The sequence below is a fragment of the Nothoprocta perdicaria genome, unplaced genomic scaffold, assembly GCF_003342845.1.
Source record: "Nothoprocta perdicaria isolate Ctin4 unplaced genomic scaffold, notPer1 scaffold_4, whole genome shotgun sequence".
NCBI classification, from domain to species: Eukaryota; Metazoa; Chordata; class Aves; order Tinamiformes; family Tinamidae; genus Nothoprocta; species Nothoprocta perdicaria.
The window spans coordinates 2,423,292-2,435,985 of NW_020455643.1; the positions used below are offsets into that span (position 1 = coordinate 2,423,292).

General features: G+C 40.2%; 1 long non-coding RNA gene across 3 annotated transcripts in view; it reads left to right on the forward strand.

Moving 5' to 3' along the window:
• The first annotated feature begins 7,483 nt into the window (after window positions 1–7,483).
• Window positions 7,484–12,694, forward strand: part of LOC112952478 — a 40,536-nt gene continuing 35,325 nt past the window's right edge. Inside the window, exons 1-3 of one of the 3 annotated variants that reach the window (XR_003250388.1) lie at window positions 7,484–7,504; window positions 7,638–7,711; window positions 8,563–8,638. This is a non-coding gene — a long non-coding RNA (uncharacterized LOC112952478). Of the gene's footprint in view, window positions 7,505–7,600; window positions 7,728–8,562; window positions 8,639–12,694 lie in introns of those variants that run through there. The other 2 variants (XR_003250389.1, XR_003250387.1) reach the window with 2 other exon arrangements.

A 12,694-nucleotide genomic window follows, 5' to 3' on the forward strand; every position in this document is an offset into this window, starting at 1 on the left:
GTGCTCCRGAAAGCAACTCTCCTTCTCATGGAAGAGAGGCTGGAATTCCAGGAGGAATATTCAAAAATATACCAAAATTTCCAAAATTTTAATATATAAAATGTCCACAAAATTCCTGAGTTCTGACTAATCAGGACTACTACAATGTTCCATGAAAAACGTTCTTGGCCAGATCTAGTCAGCATGAATGTCTGTGAACAGTATTTGCTTCCTGAAACTTGGGAAGTGCTTCAAGTTTGGCAAAATTCCTGGCAAGAAAAACATGAATTTAATTACTAGCACATTTTGATGCTTCCCCAAACAATTTGAAATTATGACCTTGATTTGTAGTCTATGTTCTTTTTCCATTTATTTTCACACTCACGGTTAATCTGGATATCATTTGTTTTCTTCTTTCTCTTTTCCTCCCCCTTTTGGTGGCATGCTTTGGGCCACCTCCATGCCACAAACCTTTAATTTCATCTCGAGAACTGTGTTCACATTATTCAAGTAACCTCAGGGCTGGGCGTGCTTTGCCTAAAGAAATGGAAATGGAGAGTTGTCCTTAATGGCTCTCTTTCCTGCGGAGGCTGTTTGATATATAAACATGCTAGAATTCATTTCCCAGTGTCTAACCAAGACTTCCAGGTGTGTCGGAATTGCACGTGGAATTTGGGAAGCTATAATATGTTTCCATTATCAAGGTAATGTAGGCGTTTGATGTAATGCGCCACCCTATGCACGCTCTAATCGAGGTCGTTATAATGCGTGTTTTGAAAGGAGGGTTATTGATGAGCAGCTGCTCCTTGGAGCCCAGATTGCATTTCTAGTGTGCTTTCCCTTCATAAGTTGTTTTCTCTGTGGGAAATAAATTGTTTTCACTGTGGGGAATGTTAGTTGTTTACTAATAAGTTGTTTTCTCGGTGGGAATAGAATTTGAATGTTAAGATAGAAGATGGTACTTCCTCGTGGCGTTGAGGGAAACGCAATGTGCTTGCAGTTCTCCAGCTACCGGCGCCTTTTAAATGGGTGATTTATAATGTCTTGTGCCAAGCTTGCGTTGCGTCTACTTTGGAGAAAATAAGGAAACTCTATCTATAAAAAAGTGGGTCAGACTGGGGATTTTGCGTGGCACTGGCACGGCTGCCAACGTCTGACCTTCTTGAAAGAATTATACTGTTGTCTCATAGGTGAGGGTATTTTTTACTGCAGTTTGTACATGGATGTGTCTTTTAAAGGGTGAATAATTTATATTTGCATTTGTAGGTGATATAGTCCCGAGGCATCCAAGCAGGCCAGCTAAATGTGTGCCCGTGTGTGCGTTTAGTTCCTCAACAACAAGACCATCTGGATTCATTAGAAAAGGAACAAAATCCCCTCTGTGCAGTGGTTTGAGCACTGGATAGCCATTTACTTCTGGTGGCGTTTTTGGCTCCAATCTTCAAAACAAACACTGGATAAAATGTTTTCAGTGGAACTTTGCTTTTCTATTTAGAAAATGGTAACCGGAGGAAAAAATAATCTTCAGAAATGATCTTACCTTCGATATCCTTTCCTCAAGGTTTGCTTCAATAGCTCCARGTACTTTTTGATGCCACTGTTATTTACGTCAGATAACACAGAAGCATGCTGGAGTTGCTCAGTCTTTATTGAGACCAAGTATTTCAGCAAAGTGGCTCACAGCTTTTCGAGGAAGGAGATGCCAGGGTCTGCATTTCTCCTGCACCAGCAGAAAGCACTATGTAGCCTCTTGAGAAAATGAGTAAAACGTGGTGATAAGAGTCCTAACAAATGGCAGAATGGACAGAAAGGCTGGTACATATGAGTCTGTACAAACTCTTTTTTTTTTTTTAATATGCATAGCAATGCAGAAAGTAAGTAAATTTAATGATCTACGTGCTGCTAAATGCAATTTTAACAGTGACCTGGAGTGGCAAATGTCCTAATAAGAAATGCAGGAGTGGACAATTCCCTTGGGATGCRTAACACTGTGATAGCACATCTGGCCCTTGCGTTTCCCCTCCACAGTGGTTGTTGCATCTCTTGGACTATCAGGCTTCTCATAGTGTGCTGGACYTTATAACCAAAAAAAGTAAACAAAAAGTAATATTGATTGCTCTGTACACTCTTCAGCAAGTTCACGGCAGCACTGTTGGGTCCAATGAGCTTCACTCCTATTTTCTATGGTCAATAAAGCTTGGAAGAAGCATCGCTGACCTTGGAGAATTCAAGCCTATAAATGGTGCATCCTTGGTGAAACGCGAGCGGAGAGAATATGGGTGACTTCGCTCAAGTAAATTAGTCTAGACTGACATACATGGTAAGTGAGCTGAATAAAACCGGTTTCATTGAGGCAAATTAGAAATATTTTCCTCTCCAGTATATATAGGGAACAGATGGCAGGTGAGTGACAAGATTTAAAAGAGGGGAAAGAAAAAATCATATGAATGACCTCATTGAGGTTCATATAAAGGAGACAAAAGGCAGTAAATCAATAAATGGGGAATTAGGGAGATACAGCTTACTAATAGAAAAGGTCAGGCCATGGACAACTTAATTAGCACAAAAAAAAGATGTCAGAAAAGTGATAAAACAAAACCAAGAAGGGATATAACAGTGAAGTTAGAGGACCTAAACCATGGGAGTAACAGCTCTAAAGCCTTCCTCTCTTCCTGGTGGTTGGGGAGTCCAGGCTAGAAGGAATAAACCAACCATAATCCAAGCAGCAGGGCAGAAAGTGACTCCTGGCCATATGGGATGCTATAGAAAGCGCCGGCGTTAGCGGGCACAGGGTCAGAGATCGTTGTGTGTCCCGGGACCTCGCGCGGGGTCTGTGTCAGCACAGGGGAGCTGAGGTGCTCCAGTGCTCCCCGGAATAGGTGGGACCACAGGTTCAGTAGCCTGGAGGTGACAGGCCACAGTAAATGCACTTTGGCCATAGTAGCCATAGGAGCCAAAGAGCATCGAGCTAAGGGAATTGCCTCGTATAAAAATGTGCTGTTCTATAGCTAAGCTGAAAGGCAGCATTTCAGCACAGTTTGTGAATCCTGTCTGAATCTTCTGCTTGCACGAGGGTAACGGGGGGAAATGCTGAGAGGCAGCAGAGTGAAATGTTGGAGACCCATCTACAGATGCTGTTTTCTGGAGAAAACACTAGAAAAATGCCCTGTGAAAAGCAGTATCTCCTGGAGGAGATGCTCTTATCCTCAGCAAACTCCGAGGGAGTTTAGAGGAAGCATGGTGCCCGCTTTCTGGAACGCTTACATCTACGTGAATTATGTGGTTTGTGCTTTCAGTGGGTTTTGAACATATTAGGACTGCTCTGCCCTGCAGACCGTGAGTTAGAAAAACTCTCCTTGTGGGAAACAAGATAGATTTGTAGAGGGAAAGAATATATGAGCACTCACCTAATTTTTTTAATGTGCGTAGCAGTGCAGAAAGTAAGCAAATTTAATGATCTACGTGTTGCTAAATGCAGTTTTCATATAGAAGTGATAGGYAGGATTTCTCCCTAGTCAGTAGTCTAATTAAAATGAAATTTCCTTTCCTTTTTGCTTTAAAAAGATAGCTGACAGAAGAACTTATTAAGAAAAGAATTTAAACATTTATGTCTCCTACATAGAGTCCCAAGTCCTCTGGCTTCTGCTATCTTGAACAGAAACATTAGAAAATTCTCAGTTAACACAAAATAAATTGGTTGCAGCATATACCAAAGCAAAAAGAATGTAAAAGCAGAAAATGATATCTAAGAACAGGTAGATAAGTGCGTTTGCTGACTTCCCAGATTACTTTCAGTGGCTTGGCGTGTTTCTACTAAGGTTTTATGAAATGTATTACTTTTTTTTTTTTTTTAGGTCACTTTCATGTAGTATAGTTTAAAAAAAAATCAATTTTCAGTTTAGCTGGGAATACATTATGTATGAGGAACAGCAAGCAGCGAGGGGTGCATTAAGTGGAGCAGCTCCCTTTTGTAGGAGAATCCCGAGCCCGCAGGTGCGTCGAGGTGCAGGTGTCAGCGCCTCTCCYGCAGCAACCCGGGTCTTGGTACTAATCAAACAACCAGGGTGCAGCTCCTGCCACCAGGAAACCAGGTTTGCAGCCCACCTGCAAAAAGGTGCTTCAAAATATGCCCGGTCTCTCSTTTCACGTGCAAGTTTTGTTGCCTGCCCCAGTTTTGCAGTGATCTAAATTAACCCATTTTTCACCTGCTGCCTCCAAACCCGGGTTTTGTTTCCAAGCAGAGTTTGGCACAAGMAGGACTGGGGCTTCCAAAAGCACAGGAACTTGTGCTGGTTTTACAGGCTGTCCCCTGGAAATGTTATTATTATATCAACATGTGTATGTATAAATATGTGGGGTTTGTGTGTGTATATATATATATGTATACACATAGGGACAAAAAGCATTTTGGTTGCTGTTGAAAAAGGAAGGCAGAAGGATCAGCCTGAAATATTCCTAACATTGAAAAACCTTTCTGGTGGCAGTGGGAAATACTAGGAGTTTCTGGTAGCGTTTGCTTTTAGTAAGACCTGAAAAAAATGTAAATCAAAAATCTATTTCTYAGCCCTTTTTCAACAGAGAGTTGGTAATAGCCCTTTGAAATTGTTGCATTTGATTGCTTCCAATATGCTTCTGGTATGTCAGAAAGCAAATTGCTTCTTTGTGCACCCAAAATGATGRAAAGGTTTCTTCTGCAAGAGGTTTTCCACTTGTAACTTTTTACTTTAATTAAGTTAGGGGACTGCCTTCAATTACATCCTCCTTGCATAGGACTGGAAAGTTGATGGGATTAGCGGTTTGCTATCCAGAGCAAAATGATGCTGCGTTTCTCACTTTGCAACTGATTTTTGGACACATTTGATTAGCAGAGTTCAATGCGTGTAAAAAAAAACAGTTTTCTATGAGGTTTAGCCCAAGAAACAGCTACAAACCTTACAACAGACCAAGAAAACGGTTTGCCCGGGCTGAGCGGTGCCTCTTGGTGTAATACAGCAGGCGACTAACAACCCCTTTAATTACCCCTGCAGGTATTCCTGGAAACCCATTTTCAGCAGCTTATGTTTCCAAAGCATTCACTGCGTGGCCGGAGATTTTCACTGCTTGATCTGTAATCCAAGGTAAAAGTATTTGCAGATCCAGAGAAGAGAAGTTTGTGCATTGGCAGCTGAGGAGCAAATGGGCAGAACTTTTTGCATGATACAAATTCTCTTGTATATTTAATAAATCTCTAATCCCAAGCTACTCAAAGTGGAAAAACTGAAAATTGGTACCTTTACATGCACACACAGATTCAGTCTGAGTGTGTGAGTATATGAGTAAGAGAGGTGAGCCGCACTTCTTGGTTAAAAAGAAAAAGAAAAAAAAATAGTGGTGAGAGTAGATTTCATCTAGTTGTGATGCAATAAATATTTCATGTATAGACTTGGTTTCATGGATGAGTTTTTAACCTAAAGCCTTGGAGTTTGATGTGACTGGACAGAATCCGATCAGGCCACTAAGCTCTTTTGGAATCATTTTTATTTTGCAGTAATTGGGCAATTTGTCAGTGTAGACCAATTTGTAGGACTAGGACTTACTTTGCAGAGTATGTTATTGAGGAGGAGTCTTGTATCCATGAATGATAATGCAGTTTCATATTGCAAAGCGGGCTAGAAACAGAGTACTCTCTCCTTGGTCGAAGTCAGACTGGATTCATTCAGCAGAGCATCTCAGAGCGGCACAAGAAAGACTCATGGGAGATGAAGATGGTAAAGATGAGGTCCCTTCCAGTCTTAAGGATCCTATGATTCTCTGACTGTCCTTGACTCCAAATCTCCTAGGAATAATTTGAAGGACCCGATCCTCCTGCAGTTTCAAAATTGCAGCACTGTGCTCTCTTCAGCATTTTCCTCAGACCTTGAGTTTAAGGTTACTTGTGGTATCCAAAAGGATGTGACGAGAATATCTTACAACTGTATTTGAAGCTGATAGGTTTTAAGGGAATTCACAAAGTTGAGCTATTAACAACTGAAATAACACAATAATAACACAAAACAAAATTTATTTTGTGAATAACACAAAACTGAATGCCTACCAGATTGCGACCTGTCACTGTTTCCTTCCATAGCGTTGACCCTTATTGCTGTAACTTGACTAGATGTCAATCCAGTTCTGGTTCCAACCAGAGGAGCAGAGCTCCTGTAGTCTAGTGGGAGGCCTGCAGCTGTTGAAATCTCTCCTGTAGTTTGCATGGAGATGGCCAAGCTCAAGCGAGCAGCTTTCAGCCTTCCGGAAAAGGGCTTGGAAGCAGGGAAGGAGATGGATGCTGCTTACTGGACTGTGCAGCAGCATTGCCCATCTGCCTCTGAGACCTCCTCATCATTTCAGCCCACAAAAGACTCTCTTTAGCTGAGTCTGAGCAGCAGCATCCAATTGCTGGATGCTCAGAAAATTGTCCTTTTTCTGCCACTTTGCACCTGGTAAGATCTGGTAACCTCACTGTGTTGGCGCACGCAGCACTCTGAAAGACAGAGACTCTGAGTTACGTTGGGTGAATAATGTGGTTAATGGCATGCATGACGATGTCCTATCCTAGAAGAGTGGAACTGGAAGGGACTTCTGGAAATTAGTAAATCTGTTTTTCTGATTCAGAGCATCATTCTTGGAAAATATTTTTCTAAAGTATAAAAATTGGTGCAGGCTTAGGTACCTCCTCTCACCATCATTGCACTTTTGCTTTGGAAAATGCTGTATTTCCATTCCCTTCCCAGATTTGGAGACAGCCGTTTCTTCCATCTGGCTCTGTCATTTTGCTTTAGGCCATTCTTCTAGCTTTTCTCAGGGCTTTTTCCATCCATTCTCTCCATCTCTCTATCTTGAACAAAGCATGAAGCCTCAAAAGGAGCAGTGTGCTCCAACTTGTGGGTGATGAGGAAGAAGACCATAACTGCATCACTAGTTACACTGTGCTCTGCTCTTTGCCTTATTTGCTCTTGGGTGACATGTCTTGCAGTTGCGACCCGTTATAACCTTCAGTTTTTACTATCTGTTTATYCCCATCCTGTCAGAGAATACAAGTGAGCCTTGTGTTTGTGCTGGTTGCTCCTTTCTCCCTTTCTTCAATTTCTCTGAATAACTTAAGGCTTTGGGGCAGGGAATCACTTGAGCACATGTCTAAGTTGAAAAAATATGTTCTAATTCCTTTGGTTGTTTAAAGTTACCAAGCTGGGGCTGAAGGGAAGAGCTCATGTGCTGACCTGGTTTACACCGAATAGCAGAAAGACAAAAGACTGAAGCAGAAGCTCTAAAACACCCACTCTAAAACACCCACGGGTGAGAGCAATGGGTTATTTACCCAGGAGCAGGTGGATTGCTTCTGCAGGTCAATTAGGCTGATTTCAGGGGTCACCTAATTAACTGCTAATTACAGCTGTTGAGACTGCTGGCAACACTTTTACCAAAACCGATTTAAGGAATGAAGAGCAACCTCTGCATCCCTGGACCAGGAGAGGGCTGGCAGAGGAGCTGGTGGAGGGCATTTAATAGAGTAAGCAGTCTGTATTTTTGCAGTAAAATATAATATGTTCTTGTTATCAATAGTCATGAGACTAAGATATATGGAGTGAGGTTGCTCTTGAAATCTAGATCACCTGTGCTATAGGCATTAATCGCTGTTATAGGGATTAGTTGTGCTTAACGAACCTGGTGACCATCTCCTGAAGGTTCCTCTGAAGAGCTGGTGGTTTTGTTTAAGGTTGGTCACTTATTTGGTAGGTATAATCAGTGAAAAAAATAATCTAAGTGATTTTTTTTAAAGTGAGTKTATTAACTGTGCTTTAAATTATGGCCATCCAGACACTGGGAATTGAAGAGATCTTAAACTGGCCTTAAAGATGAAACAAACTAAGCTGCTTTGAGGCTGCGTCAACTGTGCATACCTGAAAAGCCTCAAAGATACTTGATTCAGTTTAACTAATCCACTCTACTAACTTAATATTTTTAGTTAATTTGAATGATGTTTTTGAGTGTCCCCGTGGTAGCAGACTCTGAGATCATGAACCATGTTAAAATGATCTTCTCAATAAGGATAAATTAGGATGTTGCTCTGCATTTCAGTGGGGCTGTGCTGCCTCACTGAGAGGTTGCCCTGTGGAAAGCTAATTTTTCGCTTTTGCAGGGAGTGTGACAAGATGGATGCTTGTTCTGTGGATCTCTTTTTCATATAATTGTTTCCAAGATATGTTTAATAAATGAATATACTGTAAGCGGACATGCAAAAGTTTTTAATTTCTCTGGCAGAATCCATAACTTTTGCATTCAAAATTACTGTATCTTTTTGGTGGGACACGGAATGCTGATTAATTAGCAAATATGTTACACATGTTCAATCACAAAGTTGGTATTTGTGTAGTAATATAAGATGAGGGATAGCGCTAAGTCAAATGTTAGAAAGGGACTGATGTTTTATTCATCTCAATTCGTATCATATTCTATGTTCTGCTTCTTCATGCAGCTAGGAAAGCAAGTGAATTGAAGGTATTCAGAAATGCTTTGGATCCTGTAATAAGATAATTGAATCTGAAAAGGGTTACTCTCTATTTTTAGAAAGTTGTTGACTATATCCAGCGAAATAGCGCTACTGTCGTTGCCGTGATGATATGGCTGCATGAGACATGAACGTGTAAGTAAATATTTAGCTAGTGATGAGTAAGTGGAGCCATTTATATGCCTTGATTATGATTTCTGAACCGCTGTGCTGAAATGCATTGCTAGTCATTTCCAATTTGTATAATTTAAAGATGGTTTAAAAAAAATCTTTTTTTTTTTTCAGAAATATATTTTAAAATTCTGCTGCTGGGATTATGATTTTTCTTTTTATGTCACATTCCATCCTGGAGCAACTCTTTGCAGCTTAGTTATCATATAAATTCTTGAAAATAGGAACTTAATTGAGATGCTGATAGTCTCTTAATTGAAGAAGTACTAATATATATATATTTTTTTCCTGAGGAATTACTTTTGCTTCTTTGCAGAGCACAAATAGTCTACAATTACTCTCTCCTCTATGTTAATGCTTTGCTAGTGGCTTTCTTGGAGCTTCCMAGCTCTCAAGTCAGTATACAATTATTGTCATTTGAAGGATATAAACGGCAATGCTCAATGTTCAGACAGCAATTAAATAGTTCATTATGCTTTTAAAAATATGCTTCCTTTTTTGCATGGTTCCRCTTAGCAGTACGTAGGATTACACCCGCAGGACTCCTGAGCCTTGTCCTGTGTGCGAGTGGACTTGTGCAGTCCTGGTGTAGGCGATTCTGTCCCTCGGGTTGTCCTCCCTGCTCTGCAGMCCCTCTTGTCCATTGAAGCACCTAAAGGGAAGGTTTCTTCCAGCTTTCTGGCCTGCTGTGGGAAGCCTCGACTCTGACTTTTGTGGTTTGATGCCTAGAGACTGGGATAACTTCTTGGATATTCAATGTATAGGGAAGTTGCTCTCTGTGAAACTCCTGCTCCTGGGCCAGTTTTGTTTGGAGATCTTGTGCTGTGCAAGGAGAACCCTTTTCATGTGCTGCTGTGCACCTCGGGGTGTATTTTGCATGGGCCACCTCTTGTCCCTTGTGTGTGGCCGAGTTAGTATTTACAATATATGCTYAGGAATTTCCTTACTTTCCTGCCAATAAAGGCATCTTCCTGCAGCTCTGTATGCATCTGATCAAAACCTCTAAATATCTCATTTTATTGCTGGGACATTCTCCCTATTCCAGTGCTTTCAGTCTATTAACTTATTTCCACGTAATGTCTAGGAGTTGTAGTCCTGGATTTTACTAGGTCGTTCTGGCCTGTCCTAAGCAGAGCAAAACACCTGCTGACCAGAAAACCTTATAGCTGATATATATCCTTTTACCCCCTTTTTTYTGCAAACACTTTTGCAAAAAATCTTCCCCACACCACCACTACATGTGTGTCACTAGGCATGCCCAATTAGAGTGAAAACTGATTTTTCCCTCAAAAAAGGTGTATGTGGGGCACTTTTATATCGGTCAATTTTCCTTAATTCCTTGCAGATTAATGAGAGCTCCTTCGGTGACTTATGGTAAATTCCCCTCCTTAGATATGTGCAGGGTGACTTGTCGTGTGATTTGCTGAGCTAGTGCTGCCTGAACAGAATTAAATGTCAGATAAAATCAGTGCCAGTGGTTAATGGCATGAAATAAACTTAACTATGGCTGAAGAATTTCCTGGAATTAATATTCTGGTTATACGAGGKGGAATTCAAATTCTCTTCTATGTCTGGTTTCTGCCATTACTTTAATTTTCCAAGTCGTTTACTGGTGAGCTGTGAGGCACACAGAGTTAAAATAAATCAAGTAAAAAAAAATATTTTGATATTTATTGGATTTTTAGTGGTATTTGTACTTGTTAATTTGTGTCTGTTCTTGAAGGTATTTAGGCAGTCGATTTATTTTTCTACATTCTCCACCACTTTTCGAAAAGAGCTGTGTTAATGAATATTTAAATGATGCTTTTGAAATAATTATTTATATCTCTTCCTTTCCCGATGCCCCCATGGGTAGTGCCACGAGGCATTCATATCTACGCTTTTACTGTATTAGCCTTTCTGCTTGACAGTGCACATCCACTCCGGTGGACTGCTTGCACTGAGAGCTGATAATCTTCAATACTAAGTTATTACCAGAAAAAAATAATTCTCTGGTTTCTCATTATTGTCTTTCCCACCACACGCTGAGCACGTGGCTCATCTGCAGAGCTGGGGTTTGGATAGACCTTCCAAGGATTTGGCACCTTCCGGGTGGGATCCTGATATGGAGATGGGCCCCGTGATGTTCTACGGAACCACGAGCAAAGAAAGGGCTTTGGAGAACCATGATAAATAGCTCGTGTCTCTGTCTATGCTGATGTGAGAAYGCAGGGCTTGCGGGCCTACAAGGTTGGCTGCTAGGGGAGATGTCTTCAGTGCAGCCTTGTTGCTCAGGAAAAACAACCTTGCCACTGAAAATGAAAAAAGCTCAATGATGACTTGATTTGGAGAAAATCTGGGGTCTTGAAAACTATTCTTTCCCTGTGCAGGGATTTCAGAAGAGGTGGATGAGCTGCATCCCAGCTGAGCATCTGCAGAAGGCGCAGGCTTCCACAGCTGGGAGCAAGCTGAACTGCCTCCTTTACTCCCACTGAACCACCCCATTGTATAATCACTTGATTTAAAGCTGTGGAATAATTTAAGACCCACATATATGATAGAATTTTTGTTGGTAAATATTCTATGTATAAACACCAACTGGGAGTATGTCCTCTTATGTCTTCCGAGCCTTATGTGGAAAAACCAAGCTCATTAGGTGTAAAGTGTGAAAGGCAGAGTTCTTTCATTTATTTAAAGAATGCATTCTAAATATGGCATAATGTTATTAGCTATAAATATATAGCTATTATCATAAAAATGAAACCTTGGGAAAGAAAATAAACAACTCTGTGAACTTTATTTGAAATGCATCTTCCCTGAACTCAAAACCCTCAAAACTTGGSTATTCATGTGCACTGTTCTGGGATGTTTTTTTTTTTTTTCTCTGCCTTGTTATATATCACATAGATTTAATTAGTAAACAGGAATTTGTTGTTATCACTCTTCTTGACCTAATTTTGGATTTGCTTTTCAAATCTACCATCTTTCTTCTTTAGTATTAAGCATTTTGTTGATCTAATGAACTTCATTAGCCCGAGTTTTCTGTGGCTTGCTGAAATCTTTGGATTGCACCTAATGATGAAGATAAACTGAAGTACATCCATCAATGCAGCCTTTTAAGAAAGCTGGTCTCTGTGTGTTTATAGGTTTCTCAAATGACTGAGCTGCTGATACAGAGAGATTCCTACAAGTGAGTGGGGAAGAAAATATTTCTGAAGTTACTTTGTTCAGTGAGGCTGGTCAAATGGATGCTATATCTGTGCATTTTTTTCAAGGGAAATCATAATAACAAATGGACTGAAAATAGACTTCCTGTCTGGAGATTACAGATATGTTACTACAAATAGTAGGATTTCTGTAGGCCTTTTTGCATGTTATGGTGAAATCAATCTTGTGATAATTAGTCTACTTCAAACAGTTTGGAACAGCGACTCTATTAGCCTTTTTTGCTGTAATGGGTGACTTTAATGATAGTGCAGTACTTGGAGATTGTGAAACATATAAGCATCTTCCATAAATGTGTATTTACTTAAAGGTATAAGTTAGGGTGGTATAACCTTGAATGTGATTTCCTTTTCCAATACTTTAAATTCAGTGACTTCACTGAACGATGCTCGATTAAACGAAATAGAAGTTACTACTGCAACTTTGGTCTAGGTCTGCACCCGTTTCAGCTCCACCACCATCTCTTAACAATAGTGTTGAGCTCTACTGTAAATATTGTGTTAGCAAAATGATTTTAGGAAAATTGTGCTTGTTTTTTTTTTTTTTTTTTAATACTGCTACCATAATTAAGAGCATGATAATAAAATACAAAGAATAGGAAGAGGTTTTCTTGAGGTGGTGAGAAAAGTATGTGTGTCCGAGAACACACAAAGAGAAGCCTACATAYCACATTTAGATCTGTATCCTTGGTAACTTGGATTTTAGTTTGAACTTATTTCTCCTACTTGACTTTCGGGAAGCTCTGAAACACTTGAGTCTAAATCTTACAATATTTTGCATTTTACCTTTTATCTAGTTGAGTTGTAGCTAATCAGA